Source organism: Daktulosphaira vitifoliae, unplaced genomic scaffold (assembly GCF_025091365.1).
Source record: "Daktulosphaira vitifoliae isolate Bord-2020 unplaced genomic scaffold, ASM2509136v1 Scaffold_5, whole genome shotgun sequence".
Lineage (NCBI taxonomy): Eukaryota > Metazoa > Arthropoda > Insecta > Hemiptera > Phylloxeridae > Daktulosphaira > Daktulosphaira vitifoliae.
In genome coordinates, this window is record NW_026099576.1 from 16,595,681 (window position 1) to 16,608,529 (window position 12,849).

Below are 12,849 nucleotides of genomic sequence, written 5' to 3' on the forward strand. Positions count from 1 at the left end.
TTCTTTTATTAATATGATTTTGTACATTTTTCAGTTCTATTGCGATTTATAAATGACTAATTTTCGAATTTTTTTCAATTTTTTATACTAAAAACTGCCGTAACTTTTTTAAAAATAAACATATCAATATAATTTTTTTTTTTATAGATGCATAATGTCATTATTTATCATTTGGTATATTTTTTTTTTATATCTGACCCTTTACCTGCCAATAGGGGGGGATTTAAAATGACAACTTTAAAAAAAAAAATTAATTTTTTCAACTTAACTTTTGAAAGTGTTCCGGAAGGTCTGACACTTTTATATATATCTTAAATTAAAGTTAATGTAATATACTTTAATATGAAAAAAAAAAATTTGGACTTTATTTTATCTTTATGGTGAAAACAGACATTAAACTTAATAAAAAAAATACGATTTTTGTTAAAAAATTATTTTTTATATTTTCAACTTTATAATGCTATAACTTTTTGAAAGATGTATGGATCAATATAATTTTTTTTTTTAGATGCATGATGTCATTACCTTTCATTTGGTATATTTTTTTATAAATATGACTTTTTACCTGCCTACAGGGGGGGATTCAAAATGACAACTTTTTCACAAAAAAATTACTTTTTCAACTTAAATTTTGAAAGTGTTCCGGAAAGTCTGACACTTTTTTATATATATTAAATTAAAGCTAATGTAATCTACTTTATTATGTAAAAAACAAATTTCGGACTTTATTTTGTTTTCACGATGAAAATGGCTACCAAATGCTATTATTGTGTGAAAATTCTCAATTTTATTTTTTACATTTTTAACTTTATAATTCTATAACTTATTGAAAAGTGTATTGATCAATATAATTATTTTATGGGAAATTCTATTTTTTAATAATCCCTTTTTCATTTGACATATTTTATCTTAATCAGGATATTAATAAGGAAGTAGCAGTTTATGAAGCTTTTGGAATAATCCACCAATTTTTTAAAATTAAACACTATCTAAAGATTTGCATCGAAGCGTTTTTTTTTGATAGTGATTTTAATCACTGTCAGATATCATTATACTTGATCCATCTATACCACGTCACCACTGTGCCGCGACCCCCCTGTGCTGGGTTTTTTTTGCACGTTATACATTTATATTTGTGATCGCCTTTATGATTATTTCTTATCGAAATGTTTTATTGACAATTTCTCAGTAATTGTAATAATAATATCGTTGATATATAATTATTATTATTATCTTAAAGGCAGTATTGATTAAATTGTTTTTGTAATTTTTAGACTGTGTATCCGTTATATCTGGATGACCTTGATTGGATAGCCAAGATTGCTGGCTTCAATGAATATATATACTTTTTTTTTGCATGTACTACATTTATACTTGTGATCACCATTATGATTATATCTTATTGAAATGTTTTATTAACAATTTCACAGCAATTGTAATAATAATATTGTAGATATATTATTATATATTATGGTGATGGCAGTTTTACTTAATTTGATTTTGTAATTTTCAGATGGTATCTGTTGTGCTCTGATGTACGTGCTGGAGATTGTTGATTGTTTTAGATTTAATGCGCGGGTAATTCTTTTGACAAAAAAAAATGTATTTATTATATAATATATTTAATTTAATTTATAATATATTATATTATATATTATGGTAAAGGCTGTATTAATTAATTTGAATTTGTAATCTTTAGAAGGAGTATGTTGTATCCTGAGGTATGCTTCAATTATGGCTCGGCCTGTAGGCCAATTGGTTCTAATGGTTAACGGATTTATAACATGGGTAATTCGTTTTAATTTCTTTAAAAAAAATTATATGTTACTGACTTTTCTTAAAGTAAAGTTTATCTTTTTATATTGTAATTATTAAATTGTAGTAATAATGATATCGTTTTTAAATTATTGATATAATCATAGTAATAGAAGTATAAATTAATTTGATTTTGTAATTTTTTTAAAAATAATCTTTGTTATTCACTTTTTTTAAATTAGAGTTCGTCTTAATATATTTTAATCGATTTACTTTGCATATTTTAATCATTAGTTTGATTTGTATTTCATTTATTGGTGCAATATGTACTACATCAGTTTATACAATCTTTCTCTCTCTCTCTCTCTCTCTCTAAATATATATATATATATATATATAAATATATTTTTACACGCATATACATTTTATTGTATATATATTATTATTATTATGGTAATGGCAGTATTAATTGATTTGATTTTGTGATTTTTAGAAGGAGTTTGTTGTATCTTGAGCAATGCTTTAATAATGGCTCAGCCTGTAGGCAAATCGGTTCTAATGGATAACAGATTTATTACACGGGTAATTCATTTTTTTTTTTTTTTTTATAATATTAGTCGGTCAGTAATTAATATAGTTTTTAAACGGTAATGGCACCGATAAATTAATTTTCATTTTGTAATTTCTAGACGTTCATCTGTTAGTCCCGAATGAATATGCTGGAAATTCCTGATGGTTTGGGATTTGTTACAAGGGTAATTTATTTTATTTCATTAAACGATAATTTATTGTCACAATATTATTTTTCTCAAAGTATTTCATTTATTGGTGCCATTTGTACTACATCAGTCTATACGATCTCTCTCTCTCTCTCTCTCTTTATATTTATATATAGAAATTACTTTATGTGTGTGATCGAGACAATAAAGAAACTTTATTTTTTTTATTTTTAAAAGAAACTAATATCCTATGTTTACAATAATTTTTACCATAGGTCGAAAAATAATAAAGTCTTGGTGTGTTTAAAACATATAGCTCTATCACGATTTAAATTTCGACTATTTATTTTTCTTATTATATCGATGATTAATTAATAATAATTATATTAATGCGTTCAAATTATATTTCGAGTGTTGTATTTCCATATGAATAAAACCGTTTTTTATGTGTGTTGTTGCCCAATAACGGAACATGATTTTTCCTTTTTACATTACTTTTTTTATTTGAAAAAATAATAATTTTTTATGTGTGCGATATTTTTACAAACATTAAGACTTTATTATCTCATATAAAAAAAAACCCAGCACAGTGGAGTCGCGGCATAGTGGGGACGTTGCATAGTTGGGTCCAGTATAGATTTAATCTGACAGTGATTAAAATCACTATCATAAGAAACGCTTCGATGCAAATCAGTAGATAGTGTTTAATTCTAAGAAATTGGTGGATAATTACAAAAGCTGCATGATCTGCTAGTTCCTTATTAATAACCTGATTAAGATAAAGTATGTCGAATGAAAAAGGTGTGACGTAAAAAATTGACCTATCATTAATAGTACTATTTAACACATTAGTAAATTAAATTAGTTATTGTGAACATCATATCATTAAGTGTAACTGCTCGGCAATTGGTAATGCGGTGTTATTGTCTGGATAGTATTAATTTCGTGGTGAATAAAAACTAATTTTGAACAGTATAATTCAGTAATAACATAATTAAATTTTCCTAAATAATGCAGTCGCACATTCCTTTTTCTATTTTATCTGTTGTACAATCGTTCATAACAAATTATCATTGTGATAACAAACGCCCAGCTGACCACTACAGTACTGTCAATCATTCAACCGGTCCCAGATGTCTGTCAACGTGGCATGCACTGATGTCGGCGTTTGTTTTCTCTTCCGGTCCATGTGTGTCGTCGCCGTCAAGTGGTCTGGCCGTTTTGTTCAAATGTGTTTTGGCCAGTCGTCTATTCTGTTTCCAGCCTTTTACTTAGTTTTATTTTGCGTATATTGAACATATCATGGCTGCCTAACTTTACTTTTGGTACTGGCGATCGAGCCATGGGTGAAAATCAATTTGTTGGCTACGGCCTGGTCATCATGATAATATAATTTGGTAACTTTGTACAGCATTCCCGTTTTTCTTTATTTTTGTCCATTTCATTGTTTCCTCTATTCGTGCATTGTCACGAGGTTTCTTTAAAAATCACATTAATATATTTTAAATATTTTAATATGATTATTCTATCTGATCTCTTGGCATATTTGCTCATTGACTATTGGTAAATTATTGTAAAATATCATTTTCGTCCATTCTATTATTATTTTTATTATATTGAGTGTAATAAAACCTCACATGTGTTGGACCAATCTAGACGTGCTTAGCAGTCTCAAGGCCTAGATCCATATTGACCGATGTCATGTTCTTAGTTTGAGCATTATTGCAATGATAACCAGTTTATTTTATTCTATATTGGAAAGTACGATCCTGTCCCTTGGTCAAATCGAACATAGTCAATACAACAGTGTCAGAGATTATTTTTTCTTTCATGTCCCTTTTATTTTATTTGTCCTTTAGCTCGTTTAATAATTTGTAATCATTTTAATTATGACTTGAAATATGTTATATAAAAGAATTTGTAATTTTATTTTATTTTGAACATTTGTAACTGACATTTATTTTATTGTACTTTGGGCATTATTATTTTAGTTAAACTCAGTATATAAAATAGAACATCATCGCCTATACTACTTGTCTACCAGTTTTTAATTCCTTTTCCCCTAGAGTTAAGGTAAAAACTTAGTAAATTAAAACAACAAATGTGTCAGTTATATTTAAAATTCCACTATGCTCCGGTCTGGTAGAGCCTCGGCTAGTGGTGAATCCAACTTCGTTTGGGTTTATGTGCTTCATCGGTGATAACCTCACGGTTAGTTATCGGTGAACGTCACAAAGTGATTATTAAAAAATATTATTACTCATAAAAAAATTGTGTTGATTCATACACATTTCAATGAGTTATAGCATTATAAAGTTAAATATGTAACCAACCCAACTCAACATCAACTCCTATTTCCTTAATTATATCCAGATTAGTAATTCTTTTAATTATATATTATATAATTTTTATAATTAATTATTTTCAAATTATTTATTATATATTTTCATTTTTATATTTATATGTTTTCAAAAAAAGTATCTTGATTTACACGAAGCAGCCAATATAATGAAATACACTTTGAGTATTCTATCAGAATGTCGAAAAAATGTTTCTACTGATTTCAAAGAAATGTATAAATTATCTGAGGATTTGGCTAAAAAACAAAATATTGATTTGAAAATTCCAAGATATTTTATAAAACAAATGAAACGTGCAAATTATTTAACCAATAATACAGAAGAGTATTATAAATTAACTGTATTTATTCCTTTGTTAGATAATGTCATTAATGATTTAAAATCACGTTTTTCACATAAAATACTTAGTTGCTTTAATCTTTCATATTTACTTCCTGAAAATTTTTTAAAGGAAAATTCAACTTCATGTTCATTAAATGAATCAGACGATATTATTAAAACAATAGCAGACGAATTTCAGATACTTCTCTCAAATGAAAAATGAGATGTTTTTTCTTTATTATGTTTCGAATTTAAATTATGGAAACAAAAATGGAATTGAGAAAAAATTGAAAATAATTTGATCAATTCCATATGTGTAACGAAAATTCTGGCAAATTGTGACGAAGAAATATTTCCATTAATTAATCATCTTTTAACTGTTTTTATTACTCTTCCAATAAGTAATGCAAGTGCTGAGAGGACATTTTCCACACTACGATGACTAAAAACATGGCTCCGGTAAATTATGTCAGAGACAAGATTAACTGGACTTGCTCTTTTGAACATTCATCGTGATATTAATGTAGAGGTCACTAAAGTGATTGATAGATTTTCAAAATCCAATAGAAAATTAGGTTTTGCTTTATAATTTATGTATAATTTGCATAATACAAAAAATGTAATGAATGGCATTACTTATGTATCTTGATTATTAATTTTTTTTGTGTCAGAAAGTTGATTTAGCTAAAAAATGTAAAGAAATATTTATTATTTACTATACATATTATTTTGATAGATCCATTGAATTAATAACCAAAAACATAAATTATTATCTGTAGTGTAAAATTTATCTTGAGAATTTTTTTTAAAAAATTTATATTATTTATTATTATTAAAAAATACATATCGATAAAGTAGTTTTTTGCTTAAAACTTTAAAATAACTATAAATAAATTAATAAAGATCAAAGAATCATTTTTTTTTTTTAAAGAACATTAAAAAACAAAAATTTTGAAAAAAAAAACAGAACCCCGTAAACGTTATTTTTGCGAAATTATTGATATTTGAAAAAAAACCTTGGTTTTTGGAAATAATCAATATCTAAGATACGAGTGATCAAAAAAATTTGAAAAAATTCATGAAAAAGTTTTTTGCCGATATTAAAAACATGAAAAGTTTTCAAAAAAATTGAAGAGGTCGACCTTAAAACCTTTTCTGGTATGGAATGCGCCATATATATATATATATATATATATATACAGGGTGATTTTTTTGTCATAACCCACTCAATTACTTACAGAATAATAATAATTTAAACATTTTTTTTTATTACTATCTTTAGTGACACATTATTCTTGAATTATTAACTATGTAATACTTTTTAAGTTCAGCCCTTATGCCTTGGAGGGGGGTCAACTTTGTTTTTTTAAATGGTAACACATATTATTAATTTAATAAAATGTTTGAGTTTTTAATTTAATAGTAAATGGCATTTGAATTTTTAATATAACTTTATTAGCTTATTAGATATAAACATTTAAAGTTTCAAATTTTTGAGTTAATATATAGGTATAATACACAAGGGATTACAAATACAGGTAGCTAATTGATTTTTTATGACATCGATATTAGCAGGTACACAGCATTGTTATTATCAATGATAGTAAGGTACATTGTTGTGAGCTTATAAATACACTAACTGTTAATACAAAAAGTATATCTATTGATAGTCATAATTGATAATAAACAATCCGTGACTGAGACAGCAATATACATAGACCGTTATCATTACCGTATGTATTTATCCTCGTAAACCTTACTTTTCAACTGACGCGTTGGGCGCGCTACCGAGTTCTCCTGTTATTGTTCAACGCAACGCATCCGGCGCAGCCAAATACCCCTTTTCGTAATCTGTTACCTACTTAATAACCGGCTTTTGCCACCCCTTCTTTAGATCGCGGAGCAAACCGTTGGTTTCCATAGGGAGACGTACGTTCGAAACGTTTGAACTTCCTTTCCGAAATCATCTTATACCGATCCAACTTCGCTTTTGCAGCCTCTGCTAAAATAGGGGACGGTTTGGATTTGTTGGGTTTACTGTGTACGATGGGGTTGCTCTTAGTTAGTACATTTGCTATAACTAAATTATAATAAATATTTCATAATTGATAATCAGGGAGTATATTAAAATAGATAATATCAAATTGTTTTTTATTAACTTAATTAATTTAATAAACGATATCAAATGACTAGTTTAAAAACAATTATGTTTTATATAATTACGAGTGTTAGAAAAAAACAATCATTGATATTTCTAGTATTTGTATATCAGAGGAATATATACTAAATATTTTTAATGTATTGATATTTTAATAAATCATAGCCTTATAATTATAAGGCTATGGTTTATTAAAGGTCAACTATTTGTTTCCTAGGGGTTCCTCTAATACAGAATGATTTTTTTATCTTTGTCCAATCAATATTTCTCAAAATAATTATAATAATTTTGAAAATTTTCATTTTGAATTTTTTTAATTACACATAATTATGCTATTATATATATATATATAATAGCATAATATATATATATATATTTATTTGTATATTTATAAATCATCCTAAACAAGTCGTGCATGGACAGACCTGAGACGTGACATTTGGAAGTTTCTACGACGTCTCAAGGTTGTCTTAAATTGGTCAAAAGACGGTTATAGAATGAGTCTAAGACAGTCTTATCGTCTCAAAAGACCGACTTGCGAAGTTTCTAAAACGTTGTTAGGGTTAAAAATTATTTTTTATATATATTATATTATTCTAATATATACTTGTTAACTATGCGATGACCCACCGATCTGGGTTTTTATTTATTCTTTACTCTCAATAATGATGAAAACTGCTGATCCGAATATCATGTTGAATATACCACACTTCAATTTTTTTAACAAAAATCAATGTTTTTCAAATGTTCAGATATTAAAGGAAAATATTTTGTAACGCAATTTAAGGAATTCATTACTTATAAAAAAATGTATGTAATAATATGCAATGTAAATGATATATATTGTTATAATAAATTTCAAGTTTTGTTATATAATTAAATCATTAAAACCTAATAGAAAATGACTCATACATAAGCAGTATAAAACTTTTTCATAAGAAGAAGATTAATACATAACGTAAGTAATACAATAAAAATTCGTTATTAAACTATTCAGAAATCACCAACAACCATACCACGTTGACTTCATCAGTTCTCATCCGATCACTGACGCTAAGCAACGTCGGGCGTAGTTAGTACTTGGAAGAGTGACCTCTTGGGAACACTGCGTGCCATTAGCATATTTTTTTTTTTAAAATGGAACTTCTTTTACATTTCTTAAAAGACTTAGTTTTAGTATGATGAATTTAATTTCATCATACATAATGTTTAAATGTTTTTTTTATAATATTACAGAATATACTGTTACTATACACTAATTTCCTTTCTGGCTTACGTATTTTTGTTATTATGATTTAATAAAAATTGAGATCCTATTTACATTTAACTAATAATTGTTCCAAGCGGTCACCCATCCAAGTACTAACTACGCACGACGTTGCTAAACTTCAGTGATCGGAAGAGAATTGGTGTATTCAACGTGGTATGGTCGTTGGTATTGATCGATATGTTTTGTGACATATTTAAAATTATGAAATATTAATGTTTATTCATTCATTTACTTAATATTGTTACGTCGCTATTTAGGGGTTTAGCCTAAATGCCCGTCGACAGTATTCTAAGGGACCAACGGGGGATAGCTGGCTAGGCTATATCTACCTTAGGTACTGAAGTTTCCTATTTAATTTATATTCCCTTAGAGGAACTACCAAGGGTCGCACTACAATATATATATATATAACACTTTAGGTTAACAACGATATAAATAAATATTTATTAAGCAATTGAAATATTAAATGGATAATACAACCTGCTGGACACCTAGAGATGTTATAATCCAACAGGGAGCTGACGGCGACACACACACACACACTATAATATACGGGTAGCGAAGTTAAGTTAATTATCAGGCAAAGTAGTGATCGCGAAGATGGTAAAATGTCAACTGTCGATAGGGATATCTTATTATGGCACATTGGCCATGAATTGCAAAAAGTGTTTATGTGTGCAGTCCGCCCTCCTGTTAGTATTGCTGTATGTCACTGTGTTAATTATATATATATATATATATATATATATATATTAAACGGTACAATGATGTTATGGGAGACAGAGATATGGGCACATGCAAATGTGATCGTATCAATATAAATTGAAAATTAAATGATTGCACGTCACATGTTTTACACGTTAAAAAGTATTAAATAGTTATTAAAATCTAATTATTTAATTAATTAATGTATATTATTAAATACGTTTTTTTCTAATTTTAAATAAAGTTAACAGCAAGTAAAAATAATTAATTTTGATGATGAAGGAAAATGTTTACAATTATTAATTTGATATATTATATAAAAACTATGCATGTAACCCTCATGAACATGCCTGTAGCTTGAGAACTTTGACTGTGGGGGAATATAGTCCCTAACTATATTTCAGACATTTAAATAAAAAACCTAACAAATACTTATCCACCAAATTGCTTCTACTTACCCCTCTCACACCCAAAATTATATTCTATTGACTTGAAGGGGATCCCATTGCTTTTGCAAACTACGCTACTACTCATGAATAATATATACGATTCTTGATTAAATACCTGTATGAGTTATCATTTATATCGGCATATGAATATTATCTGTAAATTATTTAGAATAATATAAACTTTGGCCATCTGGAAATGTAAAAATCATATTGTACATTTTTTTAAATCACTCATAGATGGCACACTTTGTTATTGTAAATATTCATATATATAATATACTAAGTTAAGGATTGATTCATAGCTGTAGATGTATATAATATACAGGCGCGGACTGGCCCACCGGGATACCGGGAAAATCCCGATGGGCCCCCCAAAATATTATGGTATATGGGCCCCTTGATACTACGGTAAATCAGTTAGTAAAAGCCAACAGCCTAAATTTTAATAATTTTTTTTTTTACAAAAATCCCCAATTTCCTTCCTGACAAGCAAAAAAAAAAAAGTTATCAAAAATTGTTATGTAGCGCCGTGTTACTGATGACTACTCTGCTCGACCACACAGCTCGCACATCTTAATACCGCCACTTAGTCCTCACGGACATGTTGGAATGACCCGAAGGTCTTATGAGTCCTCTTGCATTTCGGATAAGTTAAATACTATTTTAAGAGCATAAAATTATCAGATTTATTTATGTAAATCGATAAAAATATCTGATTATCAAATATGTCGTCTGCTTTTAATTCGCGGAAGTCGTCAGAACGTGTTTGACGGCTGATGTGTCCGAATTGATTATATTTACGATTATTATGATAAAAATTAACGACCGATCCATGTGTTGCTCATCGTCTGTATTGCATCATAAAAATCAATAAATAGCAAATCGATATTTCTCAATTTGCGATATCCTTTTGTCATGATTTTATATTTATTAATGATTTCAAAAAAATATTTTTGTTTGTTTTTTATTTGAAATCTTGATCATTTTCATTTTGCTCGTCAATGGTAACTATCGTTATTGCGTCTTATGAGTTTTGGTAACTGCTTTATTGTTTGGTGAGTACTTAAAAATTATACTAATATACATTATACTATAATTTATGAGTAAAAAAATATATTAAACATTAACATTGTTGTTTGTAAAACATTAAATGACATGTATGACACCATGTCTGAATTGAGCCAGGGAGCTACCGAGAAATTATTTATAATTATGTCTAAGTGAAACATTTATTATTTTATTTAATTTATTCGCGCCAAACAGCAATTTACATAATGTTTATAACTAAGTGATTTAATTAATTAAAAATTAAATATATAATAATAAAGTAATTAGTGATATAACAGAGGAGTGCTAGTAAAAATGTGCTAATGGCGTTGATTGACAATACGAAGCATACAGTATAGCGAATTATTATGACTATAAGAGATGGATTGAGTAGGAATATGAATAAATGTACGATTCCTTGAGGGGTAGGTCAGATTGCGAATAATGAATTCTTCTACTAAAAAGTGATCACGAAAGAATAATTATGTTTTTTTCTTTGACTAGGATGTAAATAAAATAAGAGATGAGTACAACAGCTTTTGTCGTATGGGCTGACTCTTTGTTAAGGGCTGAAACTTAAAATCTCGGTAGGCTGAAAAGTCTCGATCCGACTCTTTATGACATGTATACTAATTATAATTAGGAGTGCATACAATAATTACGTAAATCTATAACCATAGCGTATAAAATTATGTTTACTCATTCTTGCCTAGCAACAAATAAAAAATTAAAATTATACTGCACATATATTACAATGAAAAGAACATCCACATTAATCAATATTTATTAAGCTATGTGTAAAATAAGATATTTTTCCGTTTTTTCGATTTTACTAAAAGTTTTTAAAAGTTTTCATTTGTAACCATTTGTAATTTACCCATATTATGTAAAGTTTTCTTACCTTTCTAAACATATATTAGAGAACTTCTGAAATTTTGGCAACACGAAAAAAGCAATTTTTTTGATTATAAAAACTCAATTTTAATGACTGTAACGCGAAAAAAATCAATATTATTTTTAGAAAAGTCAGATAATTTAACAAAAGCAACTTATTTTTCTATTGGTTTTTATGGCTGAAGTTAATATTAAAACGATAGCACATCTTTTTTTTTGAATACTTTCCCCTTTTCCGGGACACGAGAAGAATGTCTTTAACTAGATACGATTAGTGGTCTTTTTACGTATAGTTCATCAAAATCGGTCAAGTCTAAGCTGAGAAAAGTAGGTGGCAGATAAAAAAANAGTCTAAGCTGAGAAAGTAGGTGGCAGATAAAAAAACACGTCATAGTAAAATAGTACTTTCTCAGCTTCGCATCGAAGCTAAAATTTAAAAAAAAAATAGTGTTTAGGAAAAAAGTAAAAATTATTTTTAAATAGTATTTAAAAAAATCCAAAAAAAAAATTGAGAAAATTCTTTTTGTTGTAATAGACAAACATCAAGTAGTGTAATTTTAAAAATAACCTAGGGAGGCCGTTTTAAACATAATACTTCCAAACAAAATAATTTTTTACTAAGTTACGTTTTTTTTTATAAAAATTATCAAGTTTTGGAAACGAATAATACTACAATATTTACTAACCTGAAAATCATATTTTTAATTTTTTAATTNTAAAAGTCATATTTTTAATTTTTTAATTAGAGTACAATTAATTTTGTATTTATTAGGCTAATTAATAATGGAAAAGGATAACATCGCCCAAAATAAAAAATATCATAAGAGCGGTTCTTTAAAATGAAAAGAACATAACAAGAAATGTTTTGAGGAGGTAGCAAATAAATCTAAAAAAATGACAACTGCTTCGCAAGATAACCCCAATTTAGAGCCGATAAAGATACCTCGTAAAAATCATCATTGATTTGCGTGATGACGAAAATATTGACCTTCAAATCACTAATTCTGAAGTCAAAATTGATTTATGTGATAACACAGATATTGACCTTCTAATCAAAAATAATTTAAATATAAAGATTGACGATAAAACAAATTTTAATTATTTTTTAAAGCCCAAGGGTAAACAAAATATTAAATATTTTTTTTCGTTTCATCCAAATCACCCAGAGAAA

General features: G+C 27.3%; 1 long non-coding RNA gene and 1 pseudogene across 1 annotated transcript; both read left to right on the forward strand.

Annotated features, from left to right (window-relative positions):
* Window positions 1-2,241: 2,241 nt before the first annotated feature.
* On the forward strand, window positions 2,242-5,021 carry LOC126907864 (uncharacterized). The gene is made up of 3 exons (XR_007704642.1): window positions 2,242-2,337; window positions 2,445-2,510; window positions 4,953-5,021. It is a non-coding gene; the product is annotated as an uncharacterized LOC126907864 (long non-coding RNA).
* Window positions 5,022-8,315: 3,294 nt separating this feature from the next.
* LOC126908736 (5S ribosomal RNA) lies at window positions 8,316-8,434 on the forward strand (annotated as a pseudogene).
* The last annotated feature ends 4,415 nt before the right edge of the window (window positions 8,435-12,849 follow it).